The sequence below is a fragment of the Triticum dicoccoides genome, chromosome 7B, assembly GCF_002162155.2.
Source record: "Triticum dicoccoides isolate Atlit2015 ecotype Zavitan chromosome 7B, WEW_v2.0, whole genome shotgun sequence".
Lineage (NCBI taxonomy): Eukaryota > Viridiplantae > Streptophyta > Magnoliopsida > Poales > Poaceae > Triticum > Triticum dicoccoides.
The window spans coordinates 759947361-759965197 of NC_041393.1; the positions used below are offsets into that span (position 1 = coordinate 759947361).

The following is a 17837-nucleotide window of genomic DNA, read 5'->3' on the forward strand; positions in this document are numbered from 1 at the left end:
TGTTTCCAAAATCATGATTTTGTCATTCTCTTATGCAGCTCACTTATTATCTTATTTCAACGTAAGTGCCATCAGAGAGGTAAATGTCATGTTAGATCAAAGAAAAATGCCACCAATTTTGCAATATGTAAATCATATGATAATGTGGATTCTTTTTCCATATTTTTTCAAACATTGAAATACGAATTGCGATTTATTGTTTCCAACAAAGAACAGGCTCCGAGCACTAAAAGGCATTCTTGCTGAAATCCTCAAATTATTGCACTACAATACAAATAAAATAAAAGATGGACCGTACGTACGTGTCTACCCGGATGGCGTGGTTAGGAACGACATCATGTGACCATCCTGTTGGAGTGTGACATACAAGAGGCCGACGGTGCCAATGGCCGACGATGCCGAGTGCAAACGGGTAGAGCAGCACGAGGGTCCCCACGTTGAACACCATCCCGAGCACCGCGTGCCACGCTTGGTCTGTGAAAAAGCCCCATGTCGCTGCCTTGCCTATCGCCGCCCCGACCGCAGCAATGTTCACGACGAGCACCGCCACGGTCAGGATCAGCAACAGCACCCAACGCACAGTGTAAAGGTCGGCGAACTTCTCGCCGGAGCAGGCATCCGTCTGCTTGGATGTGAGCCTGAAGTATATGCCCGCCTTCCCCCTGATGAGCTTCAACGCCATGTACAGCACCGTCGTTGGGTACACGCCCGTGGCCGCGATCATGTAGAACTGCTCATTGCGCCACTAGTCCAGCAGCGTGATCCCCGCCCATTTCAACTCAAACATGCCGATCACGTGCATCATCGCTATGGCAGCTACGAGGTACATGATGTACATGTCGAACGGTCTCTGGATGTAGTACGATTGCTCGGAGAAGAGCCACATCACCGGGAAGAAGCTGTAGGCCAGGACAAACATCGTGGCGATCGGGTAGATCGACATGTTGAGGTAAGCGATGCGCTGCAGATCGATGCTGCGGGAGAAGAACACCTCGAGGGATCCGCCTGACCACCGGAGCACCTGGTAGAGGCGATCGGTGAGGTTGATTGGTGCCATTCCGCGGAATGCAGCTGGCTCCATGGAGCAATACATGGAACGCCACCCTTGCCAGTGGATGCGGAATCCGGTCACCACATCCTCCGTCGCGATGTTGTACACCCACCCGATGACTCTCCCCCATGGACTACCATCCTCATAAGCACACGTCATCAAGGTGGTTATGTCATTGCTAAACCCCTCGTCGACCAACACCGGGGTGATATACCGCTCTTGGATTGCGCCATCCGGTATTGAGTTCAGGAATTGCGTCGAGTTACCCAACTCAGCGGCCTTACGTACCAGCTTGATGCTCTCCGCTCTATATCGTGGTGGCTCCATGCCATAGAGTGCGACTCGATGGAACATGGTGCCTATGCCAAGGTAGGTTGTCCCTTGGAGGCCGTTGAGCGAAAGCATGGTGCCATCGAAGAAGACACGATTGTGGTTGGAGTAGCGATCTGTCAGGTCGACATCGTCGAAGCGTTGTGGTAACTGGACGAAGGCCGTGTTCTCACCGCCACGAGGGTCGAGCATGAAGCACATAGGGTCACGGAGAGCTTGCGAGTTGTTGATGTAGTGGTCCCAGTCAAAGTTGATGACAAAAGGCGCATTTGAGAGTAAGGCGGAGACGCGGAGCATCACGTTCATGGCGCCTGCCTTCTTTTGGTCGTCATAACCGGGATCCTTCTCCCGGGAAATGTATACGAGCATTGGGAGTCTTTTGTCAATGTTGCTCAAGTCAATTGGATTTTTGGTGTTCGCTGAAGATCCAAGCTGTGGTTTACAACTTGGATAGCCGAGCATGACCTGTCAAAAGAACACAGTAGTTCCAACAATTCGGTTTTTCAAATAACTTTGAGATATTTGCTAGCTGGCAGTCAACCAAATACCTATATTTTATGCTATGGAGATAATACAACAGTAAAATTGAGAGCAGTGCAATAAATATTCTTCTTACCGTCCTATGACATGTAGACAATTAGCACTATCGACGATGTATGCAATTCTTGTGATTGCAAAATAAAAATGATGGAGTAATGATTAGCACCAACATAAGCATTGACGGAGGAGTACATATATGGCAACAATTACATGATTCGGAGGCTTGAGGACGTCCTTCTAATATACTCCCTCCGTAAAGAAATATAAGAGCGTTTAGATCACTTTACAGAGGGAGTGTTTGTTAATTTTTCTATAGAGGATGGATCCTAATAAATATGCAAGCAACATTCGTGCATGGCCAAATTTTGAACATGTATAATCGAACTGCTCTATATTACAAATCAGAAAATGGCTAAGGGGTATATAGATATATAGACATATATTAGAGCATACGACAACTAATCTAGCGCATGCAAGAACTTTGTATTAATTTTGTTGGTGTATCTGCATCTGCCGACTGTATAAACAGATTGCTGAGAAAAGATAAATGTGCATCATACTAAATTAATATATTTGAATTTATTGGCCATATAAACCATATGCTCCTATAGAAACTAAATAACAATGTTACACCTTTAGAGATGTATAGGTGCAGAAAAATGTTGTCCAATATGCAATGAAATGGTAAATCTGAGTAAAAGAATATCTACATAAGGTAGAAAATAGTACTTAACAATTTCACAATATTAAAAGATGATGCCCTAGCATTTACGAGGGCCACCTTGCTAGTTCCAAAAGAGCAGAACATTCGATCGACAATCTGATGGATCATCTCTTTATTAGTAAATCACAAAATTAGATCTATTAAATTGTCTACAAACAGATCATATCCGTTTGATATACATAACTGTACCTAAAGATATCATAACCATTAGATAATCATTATTTACCTGAACATATCATAACTCATAAGATCCATAGTCATCCCTAAACAGATCGCATTTTTTCAATCTGCGTAATCATGCCTAAATGTATTTCAGATGTTAAATCTGCATGATTCTACCTAAGTATATTGCTTCATTTGGATCTTTATACTTGTACCTGAACATATCGTAATCAGTAGACATTCGTAACTATAGCTAGATAAATCCAAATCGATTTATCTGCACAGTTGTACCTAAACAGATCACACATGAAAACTATTGCATGTCTTTTTTATTTCCTATCAATATAATCATTTTAGCATATATATAATAAATTTCAAAGTTACACCTTGGAAATGTATAAAAGTGTAAAACATCATGCATTTTGCAATGAAGTAGGTAAATGAGAAGAAAAAGATGCACGCACGAGATTACAATATGTACGGATCACTTTTAACACAAAAAATATGATGCCCCCGCATCGCCTTGATAATTTATTTAATTCACTCTAACTCTCTAGGTACATGTGATTATACATTGGGTTTCTTAACACATTTCTATTTCCTTTTCCTTTTGTGTTTTAAGCCACCAAATCACTGTCCGACGACTAGTCCCGTACTTCCACTGAGCTTCAAGACTGGGATCTAGCTAGATTCATAAATTTAGAGGAATGCAAAAGGTGTAACTTATAAGTTTTACCAGAATGAACAAATAGAAAAACTTTTACCTGAACAATTCCTGTATGTTGTCCTCTACGATGGTTGTCAGCTTGCTCAATCCATGTACCCGCCCATTGTGTCCCATCAGCCATCCAAGTGGCATGTACACCATCATCTCCTTTGTTGTAGGCATCAGACCGTCGGCGGACGGTTGTAGAAAGGGAATCTATTCTCACCTTGAACTCACCATATTCTTTGCGCACACACCTGTGATCACTCATGAACTCTCCTGCCATACCCCCGACACACGACCTGGTTTTCATCCTAAAATAGTTCTCCGGGGACCTTGGCTCGATGCAATGCTTCCGGCAAAACGGGACCCACAAAGCAGCAAAATGAGCAACGTGGATCATTGCCTCATAGTGCACCAATGAGCCATCGTCGTCAGAGAGGTAGCTGGCGTACTTGTCAATGGGGTAGTCGGCGGCGAGGATAGAGAGGATGGTGTTCACCGTGTACATGACGGGTTCATCCACGGGGTTGATAGTCATGACAAAGTCGTCGATTCCCGGAAGGATGGCTTCGCTGTGCCGTTCCGCCAGGGCGGCGAGGTCCGGCACGCGTTTGATGGGGTTGAGCTTGGGGAGTTGGTTGTTGAGGAGCCATGAGAAGCCGAACCAGGCGTCTGCAACCATGGACGTGGCCCAGAGCCAAATGCCATCGTGGTTCCTGTGCTCTACATGCCACGCGAAGAAGGCTACGATGGAGACCAAGCTTACAAGAATCAAGAACCTGTTGTTACAATGAAAAAATATGATCATTTTTTTTGATAAAGGATGAATTTTATTGGCTCAAATGGAGCATCGAGAAGATACAATATGAGCACACACCCGGCCTCTGCATAACTAGGATGCACACAGCCAACCCAACACACACACACATGCATAAACACGCCCACAACTAGCAAGGTCACAAGACCAAAAGCTGTGCATAGACATGGAAAAAAGAAAAAGAAATAGTGAAAAGCTCCAAAGAGATCAGATCAGCAATCGACAAACTACAACTGAGACCATGTCCGCACCAACCATTGACATCACATGGAGGCCGATGATCTTCAACAGCAACGCCTTCAGGAAGGAAGTGACACTCAAGCGCCGCCGTCACCGGATCCAACCACAAAGGCCAGAATCAAAGTTTACACCCTGAATAATAGTCTGAACATATCCGAGCAATGCCTCCAACAAGGTAAGGATCATATTCACAAGTATAGGCCGGACTGCGTGTAGCACTAGTAGTAGTATGAAAAAAGAATGCATGTTAGAATGACATCCGTGCAGACCGACCTATAAGGATGCAGGATGCTTCCCTTGACCTTCATGGTCCGGAATAGCAGCGGCCGGTTGCCGTCGCCGGTGCTGGTTCCAGACATGTTCCCCTCGTCCTCGGCCACCCACACGCCATCCTTGGCGTGTGCTCGCCCCCAGTGTCGGCCACCGGGTGCTTGACTCCGAGGCCCATCGTGCAAGCCGTGGCGGATATGTATCGTACGAGCACCAGAAAGGTTAGGGATATGATGATCTCCCTAGCTAGCTTGTTCGTATCGACGAGATGCTTGTCCGGTGGGGGGTTTATACAGGGCTAGCTAGTCATCGTCTTCGTCGTTGTCACTATAATCCATTGGCCTTCTCCATGGTGAAATACTGAAACTGGATCGAGGCCTCCGGTTGGTTCTGTTTGGACACGGTGCACCGCGGCAAGGATCATGTTCGGATTTCTGACCGATCAAATACAACCGGCCAAAACCCACCAGCTAACCAGCATACACAAGGGCCGCCGCGAGGGGCTTAACCTGCATGTTTCCTTTGTCAGCCGGTACTCCCCGGTCCCCACCTCCGCCCATGCCGCTCTCAAGGATCCCAACTGGTTTGATGCTATGACTGTGGAATACCGTGCTCTCATCAGCAACAACACTTGGGATCTCGTGCCTTCTCCTCGGGATGCCAACATCATCTCTGGCAAGTGGGTGTTACGTCACAAGCTCAAGCCCGATGGCTCCTTCGGTCGCTATAAAGCTCGTTGGGTACTTCGGGGCTTTTCTCAGAAGCCATGTGTTGACTTCGACGAGACGTTCAGTCCGGTTGTCAAACCGGCCACCGTGCATGTCATCCTCTCCATCGCGCTCTCCAATTTGACCCGCCAACCCGACGTCAAGAACACCTTCCTGCATGGTAAACTTGCCGAGATAGTCTACTGCCGTCAACCCACCGGCTTCATCGACTCCACTCGCCCTGAGCACGTCTGTCGGTTGAACCGTTCGCTATACGGTCTCATGCAAGCTTCACGACTTTCATCACTTCGACTGGTTTTGTGTGTTCATGCTCGGACACCTCGCTATTCGTGCTCTGGTGTGCGGAAGGCACGGCCTTCCTCCTTCTATATGTGGATGATATCGTCCTCACCGCCTCCTCGACTGGATTGCTCGAAAAGATCACGGCCTCTCTCCGCGCCGAGTTTGCCATGACAGAAAATCTTTTGCAAGCCAAGTACGCCACGGAGATTCTAGACAGGGCCGGCATGACTGCATGCAAGTCCGCCGCGACACCGGTTGACACGTCGCCGAAGCTTGCTGCTACTGCCGGCACTCCCGTGGCTGATCCCACTGACTATCGGAGCCTCGTCGGGGCACTACCGTACCTCACTTTTACACGCCCCGATATCGTGTATGCCGTCCAGGAGGTTTGTCTTCATATGCACGACCCTCATGAGCAGCATCTTACGGCCATCAAACGCATCTTGCGCTATGTCAAGGGCATGCTTTCTCATGGACTTCATCTCTACTCGTCTTCGCCGCACTCCATGATCGCCTGCACCAACGCCAACTGGGCCGGCTGCCCCGACACTCGGTGCTCCATGTCAGGCTTTTGTGTCTACCTCGGTGACAACCTCATCTCCTGGTCAACCAAGCGACAACACACGGTATCTCGCTCTAGTGCTGCAGCCGAGTACCGCGCCGTGGCCAACGCCGTAGCTGAGGCGAGTTGGATTCGGTAACTTCTCCAGGAGCTTCACCGAACCCTTCCTGCTATGGTCGTCTTCTACGACAACGTCAACGCCGTCTACATGTCGACAAACTCAGTTCGGCATCAACGTACCAAACACATCGAGATCGACCTACACCTCATTCGTGATCGTGTCACCATGGGTCAGGTCCGCGTGCTCCATGTTCCCTCGTCTCGCCAGTTCACTGATATCTTGATGAAGGGACTGCCATCACCGTTGTTTCTGGATTTTTGGTCCAGTCCCAACGTCCGCTCTCCTCCAATTGTGACTGCGGGAGAGTGTTAGACTAATATGTCATATATCGTGACATATCTCCTAATTCCCTATATTGAGGAGTATCGATATTATTGTGATCTCCCATTTATAGTTGGACGTGGCTACCTGGTGCCCGAGTGGCCGCTTGCGGGATTGAGCGCTCTCCCCAAAAGGAAGGCGGGCTGTCACTTTCCCAAAAAAGCAAATCAGATTCTCACATCATCACCCCACGTCCACGTGATTCCGAAACCAACTGACATCCCAAAAGGAAACTACTCGACGTATTCATGCTACTCAGGAAATCACCTCCGCGTGCATTTATTTGGGTTTTAAAAAAAATCAAAAGCTATAACTTTTGATTCGTGCATCGGAATTCAGATCCGTTTTCACCCTTGGGTTTCTCACGACGAGTACTTCAAAACTAGATCCCATATGGGTACATTTTGACAAACTTTTTTCGCATGCAACTTTGGGTTGTATTGAGGCAACTGTAGTGCTATGAGAAAGCAACTTTTTTCTAGTATGACTGTCTATCAATGAAAAATCCTTATACACATCTGCATATAGCAATTGTTCTAGCAAACTCTAAGCAACCGCCCCCTCTAGTAGAAATCCACACAATTGTTCCAGCAAGATCCAAAGCAATTATGCCTAGTAAAAACTCAAAGCAGTTATCCTAGCAAACCCAAGCAATTGTATTACAAAAAGAAAGTGCAAAACCAATCAAATGTATTACCAAATCACAATGCAAAACTGTTCTAGCAAAACCGGGCAACTGTCCTACAAAACCAAGCAACTATACTATCAAATCCAAGCAACTGCATTACTAAAAACCAACTATGAAAAAATTGTCCTAGCAAAACCAAGCAACTGTCCCTAGCGCTACTACTTAGATTGTCTAGTTTAGACAGAAAAAACATATGACGAACTTGAATAGCCTTTGTGGACAACAATATGATGCCCCTCCCCATGCAACTTATCTATTCTAGAAAAAATCCAAAACAACTCAATTACAAAGAAAACACAAAATGAAGAACTATTCTAGCAAAAAAATCCAAGCAACTGCCTAGCAAAACGAAGCAACTGCATTACCAAAAACACATGAAAAGGCCTGTTCAAAACGAATCCGAGCAACTGCCCCAACAAATCATGAGAACTTAACAATGATAATTAATTGCCTAACAATGATGCTCGATTGCATGTCATCGCTAAAGTTGGCAATGGTACTAGGAGAAGTTGTTTGTCGGTGTAGCTCATGTCGCCTATAATTTGAAACATAGTGTTAACATACTCGATAGTGGGGTAGACACCTTATATGTGAATTTAGTGAATATGATAGTCATTGTAGGCAACTTATAAGGACTACTTGTTGATAGGCAATCATAGTAGGCAAAGTAAGAAGAAGTTGCTTTCATATAGAACTAAAGTTGCTTATGTAGCACTCAAAGTTGCTCTAAGAAAAAGTTCGTCGAAACATACTCATATGGGATCTAGTTTTCAAGTACTCGTCGCAAGTAATCCAACGGGGAAAACGAATCTAAATTCCGATACTCGAATCAAAAGTTATGGTCTTTAAAATTTTCTAAAACCAAAAAAAATGCACGTATTTATTTTGGTTTTAGAAAATTTTAAAGACCATAACTTTTGATTCTAGTATCGGAATTTAGATTCGTTTTCGCCGTTGGATTACTTGCGACGAGTACTTGAAAACTAGATCCCATATGAGTATATTTCGAAGAACTTTTTCTTAGAGCAACTTTGGGTGCTACAGAGACAACTTTAGTTCTATATGAAAGCAACTTCTTCTTACTTGGCCTACTATGATTGCCAATCAACAAGAAGTCCTTATAAGTTGCCTCCAATGACTATCATATTCACTAAATTCATATAAGGTGTCTACCACACTATCGAGTATGTTAACACTATGTTTCAAATTATAGGCAACATGAGCTACACCGACAAACAACTTCTCCTAGTACCATTGCCAACTTTAGCGATGACATGCAATCGAGCATCATTATTAGGCAATTAATTATCATTGGTAAGTTCTCATGATTTGTTGGGGCAGTTGCTCGGATTCGTTTTGAACAGGCCTTTTTCATGTGTTTTTGGTAATGCAGTTGCTTCGTTTTGCTAGGCAGTTGCTTGGATTTTTTTGCTAGAACAGTTTTTCATTTTGTGTTTTCTTTGTAATTGAGTTGTTTTGGATTTTTTTCTAGAATAGATAAGTTGCATAGGGAGGGGCATCAGATTGTTGTCCACAAAGGCTATTCAAGTTCGTCATATGTTTTTTTTTGTCTAAACTAGACAATCTAAGTAGTAACGCTAGGGACATTTGCTTGGTTTTGCTAGGACAATTTTTCATAGTTGGTTTTTAGTAATGCAGTTGCTTGGATTTGATAGTACAGTTGCTTGGTTTTGTAGGACAGTTGCTTGGTTTTGTAGGACAGTTGCCCGGTTTTGCTAGAATAGTTTTGCATTGTGGTTTGGTAATACATTTGATTGGTTTTGCACTGTCTTTTGGTAATACAATTGCTTGGGTTTGCTAGGATAACTGCTTTGAGTTTTTACCAGGAATAATTGCTTTGGATCTTGCTGGAACAATTGTGTGGATTTCAACTAGAGGGGGCGGTTGCTTAGAGTTTGCTAGAACAATTGCTATATGCAGATGTGTATAAGGATTTTTCATTGATAAGCAGTCATACTAGAAAAAAAAAGTTGCTTTCTTATAGCACTACAGTTGCCTCAATACAACCCAAAATTTGCATGCAAAAAAAGTTTGTCAAAATGTACCCATATGGGATCTAGTTTTGAAGTACTCGTCGTGAGAACCATCAAGGGTGAAAACGGATCTGAATTTCGATACACGAATCAAAAATTATAGCTTTTGAAATTTTTTGAAACCCAAATAAATGCACGTGAGACAAGATCGTAGGTGATTTCCTGAGTAGCATGAATACGTCAAGTAGTTTCCTTTTGGGATGTCAGTCGTTGGTTTCAGAATCACGTGGACGTGGGGTGATGATGTGAGAAACTGATTTACTTTTTTGGGAAAGTGACGCCTTCGTTTTGGGGAGAGGCTCGATCCCGAAAGCGGGCGCTTTTGCGCCAGGTAGCCACGTCCATTAAATAAAACTCTCATTTGACCCACACAAAAAAGGAAAATAAAAAACCTAAAAGTTTATGCAGAGAGTATGGCTGTTTGTTGTGACATGAAAATATCCATTGAGGCTAGCCCTCACATGCTCCCAGTTTACAAAATTCAAGTTTGGACATTTCAAGGAGTTCTCAAACTAATCGTAATGTGAACAAGAAATCTGTCATTTTTGCTTGATTTGTCTTTTTTTGATTCTCAATGTGTATAACAGATTTTGATCTGAATTCTTTTAGAGGTTGTAGACACGTCTTGTGAACATGTCCAAGTATTCTCTAACTTAATGCTCATTAGTAAATTGCGGCGAGCATATATAATCTAGTCAATTCTCTATCGTAAAACACATCTTGTGGGTGTCAGCTCACAATGTGGGAGTAAGTAAACTAATATAAGAGTGTTTAGATAACTCTTTTAGTGATCCAAATGCTCTTATATTAGTTTACAGAGGGAGTAGGTTGTTTAGTTTTAAGCTATCTTTAACAATTGTGTACTAGGTTAGGCGCTAGCAACGAGGGCTGCTTAGATAGGATGATTAGTCAATACCACTTCTAGCCAAGTCTTCCCATCTAGTAGATGGTCACTTGCTCGTACATCTTACATTAGTTTGCAGGCAACTGAAATGAGATGCTCTTTCCCTGTATGGACTAAGTGTACATTTTTTTGATCAAAATGCTAAATTTGAGTTGACTATAGAATAGAATAACATAGATGTAAATGAGATGCTCTTTCCCTGTATGGACTTTTTTCGCGAATACGCAAATCTTGTATATCATTCCATTGATAGAAGAAGATAGAGTGAGCACAAAAGGAACAACACATGAAACAAACGCAACAGGCGTGAACATGGTGCCCGGAGCAGAGAAACATGGGATGGTTGGCCCGAAAAAGAGGAAAAGACAGCTGGACTCGCCATCCTGAGAAGTAGCCAAGACCAACAACAAGACGACCAACTTCTCCAGATCCCAGACCGTGGAGACCTCGAGCGAACAAGACAACGCCTTCAAGAAGGAGAACGATGTTGAGATGTCGTCGTCGTCCGATCCGGATAAGCGGACCTAGAATTTCCCCTGCTGCTCGAAGAGGGGCACAGACATTGGCCGTGACAGCTCCTCCAAGAAGGCGACGGCACCAGCGAATGTCCTCGCCGCCAGCAAATGATGCAGGGATTTTGCCCTGGCCAGAGTCTGAGCAATCCCAAGCCACCAAAGCACGAACCAGAGAAGAGGAAGTCGGGCATAGGCCAGAACCACGACCACGAAAGGGGGAGCCACGCCCGCTACCAAAGAGGCATCGGGCGCTGCTGCACACATGAGCAACGGAGCGGCGAATGGACAAACATGGCGCGGAGGTAGAAGGAGTGGCGGTAAGGAATGCCAAGGTGGCCAGAGGCCCGTGTGAGCCAGGATCCGAAGGATAGCGCAGATCCGGGTCACCAAGACCGGAGCAACAAGAACGTCGGCGAGCCCAAAGAGTTGGAAAGGAGGCGCAACTCCCGGTATGTACCGGAATAGAAGACGCACCGGGATGGACGGCCACCCAGGGTAGCAGTAGGGTGGGGGTGCAAAGGCATTGAGGGGCTAGCGAGTCGAAGGAGCCGGAAGGAGCACAGCTCCTAGGGCACGCAATTGTGGGGCCATCTCCGCATAAGCGCCGCTTCATGCGTTGGGAGCGCCCAGTAGCTCGAGACACCTCTACCGACACAACCATGGTGTCCTAGTGTACCAAGTCGGTGCCACACGCACACGAGGTGGGGGCGGCCACCACAACCAACTAGATCAGGCCAGCTGAGTTACGGTCGACCATATGTGGTGGATGGTGGCAGAGCAGGCAAGGTTTCGGGGGGCAGCGCCCAGAGTCGGTCCATAAGCCAGGCAAAAAGGGCTACCACCCAGGCCCCAAGAAAGGAGGGCCCAACTAAAATTTATACTATAAAAAATATACATGTATACAAAACATCTGAAAGTTTATTAAATGCATAAAATACAGCCTCAATTTGCAGAAGTGTAAGTTCACATCACATACTAATAAGTTATACCACACAGAGGCAAACCAATCCGACTGGCAAAGTTGAGTTCAAATACACTAGTCTCTCTTTAGGATGGATGCCTTAGTATCATAATGAAAGTTATGATAACTAAATTCCAATATACAAACCAATGCACAAATTTTAATTTGAGACACTTGTAGGACATCTCATTTGCACCAAATCAAACCAAGTGAATCTAGACGAGAATGTTAGCTAATCGAATCATACGCAAAAGTACAATCAACAACATTTTTTGTTTCTTTGATGATTCTTTTACTGAATCCAACTTGCAATTCACATTTTTTATACCCTAGAAGTTTCCATGAATATGACTGCCTAATATACACTAGAAACCATGATTAATATATTTGTTAGCATGTATATAATTTAGAAATGTCTACCATGATATTCAATAGAATTAAAAGATATATGTAAACACGCATAGATATGAAAATGTGTAAACAATATATCGTATATGAAATATCAGAAAATAAATTTTCAATATCGTTTTAACAATGAGGAAAAAAGTTGCTACATTATACAATTTTAATTTTGTAGAATCAAAATTTTCAGTGACATACATTACAATTGTATATCGATGAATAATATAACTATTATTTGGAAACATTGTTATGTGGTTAAGTAATATAAAATTATATTAATTACAATTGTAGTATGTTACACTTAGTTTATAAAAAGTATAAAGGTTTAGTATGAACTGCCCCCGATCCCCACACACTGGAACCCGATCCGTCGCCGCCGACGTCGCGCCTCCCCACAATGGTGGTGGCCACGCCCACCTTCCCCTCCCACCCCACCGTCCACACCATGGTGGACATGCTCCGCCTATGGAAGGAGACGGAGGATCTGCCCCCGTGGGTCAACAAGTCCGCCAAGGGCGCCAACGGAAGGTTCCGAAATGCACTTTCATTCGGCATCAAGGGCGCCAACGGGCTGGAACATGGTGGAAGTGTACCTCGACCACGACAAGCTGCAGTTCATCCCTCTAATCTACCCTTCTCCCCGAATCCATCCTGAGCCAGAGGCAACAACACCAGCAGCAGTCGTGCCAGAGGAGGAAGCACCAACCGCGCAAGAGAAGGAAGCCCCTGCTGCCACGCCGACCAAGGCGGCCCCTAGCGCGCCGTCCAAGCCATTGTTCCCTGGCGCGCCGTCCAAGCCGTTGCCCCCTGGCGCAAGATAAATGTACATCATTATATTTATTTTAAAGGAATACATTTTAATTTATTATCAATATAAACCATATGCTCATATACAAACTAAATAACAATGTTACACTTTTAGGGATGTATGAGTACATAAAAATGTTGTCTAAGATGCAATGAAATAGTAAATCTGAGTAAAAGAATATATACATAAGATAGAAAATAATACTTAACATGATTCGGACAGACTTAAGCTTCGCTACGGGTGAGAAAGTCTCATCATAGTCAACTCCTTGAACTTGTCGAAAATATTTTGCGACAAGTCAAGCTTTATTACCATCAGCGTCAGTCTTCTTCTTGAAGATCTATTTATTCTCTATGGGTCACTGATCATCGGGCAAATCCACCAAAGTGCACACATTGTTCTCATACATCGATCATATCTCAGATTTCATGGTCTCAAGCCATTTATCGGAATCTAGGCTCATCATAGCTTCTTCATAGTTCGTAGGTTCGTCATGGTCAAGTAACATGACTTCCAGAACAGGATTGTCGTACCACTCTGGTGCGGGTCGTGCTCTGGTTGACCTACGAGGTTCAGTGGTAACTTGATCTGAAGGTTCATGATCATCATCATTAGCTTTCTCTCTAGTTGGTGTAGGCATCACGGGAACGGATTTCTCGGATGAGCTACTTTACAAATTGAGGGAAGGTACAATTACCTCATCAAGTTCTACTTTCCTCCCACTCACTTCTTTCGAGAGAAATTCTTTCTCTAGAAAGGTTTCATTCTTGGCAACAAAGATCTTGCCTTAGGATCTGTGGTATCCAATGAAGACGCACTTATCCGATTTGGGTTCGAACTTATCAGGCTGAAGCCTTTTGACATAAGCATCGCATCTCCAAACTTTAAAACACGACAACTTAGGTTTATTGCCAAACCACAGTTCATACGGTGTCCTATTTAACGTGAATGCAGACGTCTCTAATGCATAACCCCAAAATGATAGTGGTAAATCGGTAAGAGACATCATAGATCGCACTATATCTAATAAAACACGGTTATGACGTTCGGACACACCATTACCATGTGGTCTTCCAGGTGGCGTGAGTTGTGAAACTATCTCACATTATTTTAAATGAAGGCCAAACTCGTAATCAAATATTCACCTTCGTGATCAGATCGTAGAAACTTTATTTTCTTGTTACGATGATTCTTCACTTCACTCTGAAATTCTTTGAACTTTTCAAATGTTCAATACTTTTGTTTCATTAAGTAGATATACCCATATCTGCTCAAATCATCTGTGAAGATCAGAAAATAACGATACCCGCCTTGAGCCTCAACACTCATCGGACCGCATATATCAGTATGTATTATTTCTAATAAGTCATTGACTCACTCCATTGTTCCGGAGAACGGAGTTTTAGTCATCTTGCCCATGAGGCATGGTTCGCAAATATCAAATGATTCATAATTAAGTGATTCCAAAAGTCCATCTGCATGGAGTTTCTTCATGCGCTTTACACCAATATGACCTAAACGTCAGTGCCACAAATATGTTGCACTAACATTATCAACTTTGCATTAGGCATCAATATTGTGAATATGTGTATCACCACAATCGAGATTCAACAGAAATAGACCACTCTTCAAGGGTGGGCCATAAAATATATTACTCATATAAATAGAACAACCATTATTCTCTGATTTAAATGAATAGCCGCCTCGCACTAAACAAGATCCAGATATAATGTTCATGCTCAATGCTGGCATCAAATAACAATTATTCAAGTCTAAAACTAATCCCGAAGATAGATGTAGAGGTAGCGTGCCGACAGCAATCAGATCGACCTTGGAACCATTCCCGACACGCATCGTCACCTCATCCTTAGCACATCTTCATTTTATCCGTAGACCCTGTTTCGAGATACAAATATGAGGAACCGAACCGGTATCAAATACCCAGGCACTACTACGAGCATTAGCAAGGTACACATCAATAACATGTATTTCAAATATACCTTTGATCACTTTCTCATCCTTCTTATCCTCCAAATACTTGGAGCAGTTCCGCTTCCAGTGACCAGTCCCTTTGCAGTAGAAGCACTCAGTTACAAGCTTGGGTCCAGCTTTAGTCTTCTTCCCAGGAGTGGCAACTTGCTTGCCATTCTTCTTGAAGTTTCCCTTTTTCCCTTGCCCTTTTTCTTGAAACTAGTGGTCTTGTTATACATCATCACTTGATGCTCCTTCTTGATTTCTACCTCCGCAGCTTTGAGCATGGCGAAGAGCTCGGGAATAGTTTTTTCCATCCCTTGCATATTATAGTTCATCACGAAGCCTTTGTAACTTGGTGGCAGTGATTGAAGAACTTTGTCATTGACACAATCGTCTGGAAGATTAACTCTTAGCTGAGTCAAGTGATTATGATATCCAGACATTCTGACTATGTGTTCACTGAAAGCACTATTCTCCTCCATCTTGCAGCTATAGAACTTGTTGGAGACTTCATATCACGCAACTCAGGAATTTTCTTGAAATATTAACTGCAACTCTTGGAACATCTCATATGGTCCATGACGTTCAAAACGTCTTGGAAGTCCCGGTTCTAAGCCATAAAGCATGGCACACTGAACTATCGAGTAGTCATCAACACGCGACTGCCAGGCGTTCACAATGTCTGCAGTTGCTGGGGGGGGGTACACCTAGCGGTGCATCAAGGACATAGTTAATTGTTCTGTGCAACAATGAGGATAATCCTCAAGTTACGGACACAGTCCGTGTAGTTGCTACCATCATCTTTCAACTTAGCTTTCTCTAGGAATGCATTAAAATTCAAGGGAACGGTAGCACGGGCCATTGATCTACAACATAGATATGCAAAAAAACTATCAGGACTAAGTTCATGATAAATTAAGTTCAATTAATCATATTACTTAAAAACTCCCACTTAGATAGACATCCCTCAAGTCATTTAAATGATACGTGATCCAAATCAACTAAACCATGTCCGATCATCACGTAAGATGGAGTAGTCATCAATGGTGAACATCTCTATGTTGGTAATATCTACTATATGATTCACGGTCGACCTTTCGGTCTCCAGTGTTCCGAGGCCATGTCTATACATGCTAGGCTCGTCAAGTTTGACCCGAGTATTTCGCATGTGCAAAACTGGTTTGCACCCGTTGTATGTGAACGTAGAGCCTATCACACCCTATCATCACGTGGTGTCTCAGCATGAAGAACTTTTACAACGGCGCATACTTGGGGAGAACACTTATACCTTGAAATTTAGTCAAGGGATCATCTTATAATGCTACCGCCGTAGTAAGCAAAATAAGACACATAAAGAGAAACATCACATGCAATCGAAATATGTGACATGATATAGCCATCATCATCTTGTGCTTTTGATCTCCATCTTCAAAGCAACGTCATGATCTCCATCATTACCAGCTCAACACCTTGATCTCCATCGTAGCGTCGTGGTCGTCTCGCCAACTATTGCTTCTACAACTATCGCTACCGCTTAGTGATAAAGTACAGCAATTACATGGCATTTGCATTTCATACAATAAAGAGAAAATCATAAGGCTCCTGCCAGTTGCCGATAACTTTTACAACACATGATCATCTCATACAACAACGTATATCACATCATGTCTTGACCATATCACATCACAACATGCCCTGCAAAAACAAGTTAGACGTCCTCCACTTTGTTGTTGCAAGTCTTACGTGGCTGCTATGGGCTTCTAGCAAGAATTGTTCTTACTTACGGCACAAAAACCACAACGGTGATTTATCAAGTTTGCTGTTTTAACCTTCAACAAGGACCGACCGCAGTCAAATTCGATTCAACTAAAGTTGGAGAAACAGACACCCGCCAGTCACCTTTATGCAAAACTAGTTGCATGTCTGTCGGTGGAAACGGCCTTATGAACGTGGTCATGTAAGGTTGGTCCAAGCCACTTTATCCAATAATACCGCCAAATCTAAATAGGACATTGGTGGTAAGCAGTATCAATATCACCCCCACAACTCTTTATGTTCTACTCATGCATATCATCTATGCATAGACCTGGCTCGGATGCCACTGTTGGAAAACCTAGCATGCAATTTCAAAAAATTCCTACGCTCACGCAAGATCTATCTAGGAGATGCATAGCAACGAGAGGGGAGAGTGTGTCCACGTACCCTCGTAGACCGAAAGCGGGAGCATTTGCCAACGCGGTTAGTCGAACTTCTTCTCGTTACGGCCGATCAAGTACCGAACGTACGACACCTCTGAGTTCTGCACACGTTCAGGTCGATGACGTCCCTCGAACTCTTGATCCAGCAGAGTGTCGAGGAAGTAGAAGAGTTTCGTCAGCACGACGGCCTGGTGACAGTGATGGTGAAGTTATCTGCGCAAGGCTTCGCCTAAGCACTACGTGAATATGACCGGAGGCGTAAACTGTGGAAGGGGACGCCGCACACGGCTAACAATCGTTGGTGTATGTTCTAGGTGCCCCCTCCCCACGTATGTAAAGGTGGGAGGGGAAGAGAGGCCACCTAGAGTGTGCCCAAGTAGGAGGAATCCTACTTGGGCCCCTAGTCCAATTCGGCCTCCCCCCTTTCCTTTTACCGGAAGGGGGAAAAGGGAAGAGAGGGAGGAGGAAGGGGGGGG

General features: G+C 44.0%; 1 pseudogene; it reads right to left on the bottom strand.

Moving 5' to 3' along the window:
- Nucleotides 1–306: 306 nt before the first annotated feature.
- LOC119339728 lies at nucleotides 307–5403 on the bottom strand (annotated as a pseudogene).
- Between the last annotated feature and the right edge of the window lie 12434 nt (nucleotides 5404–17837).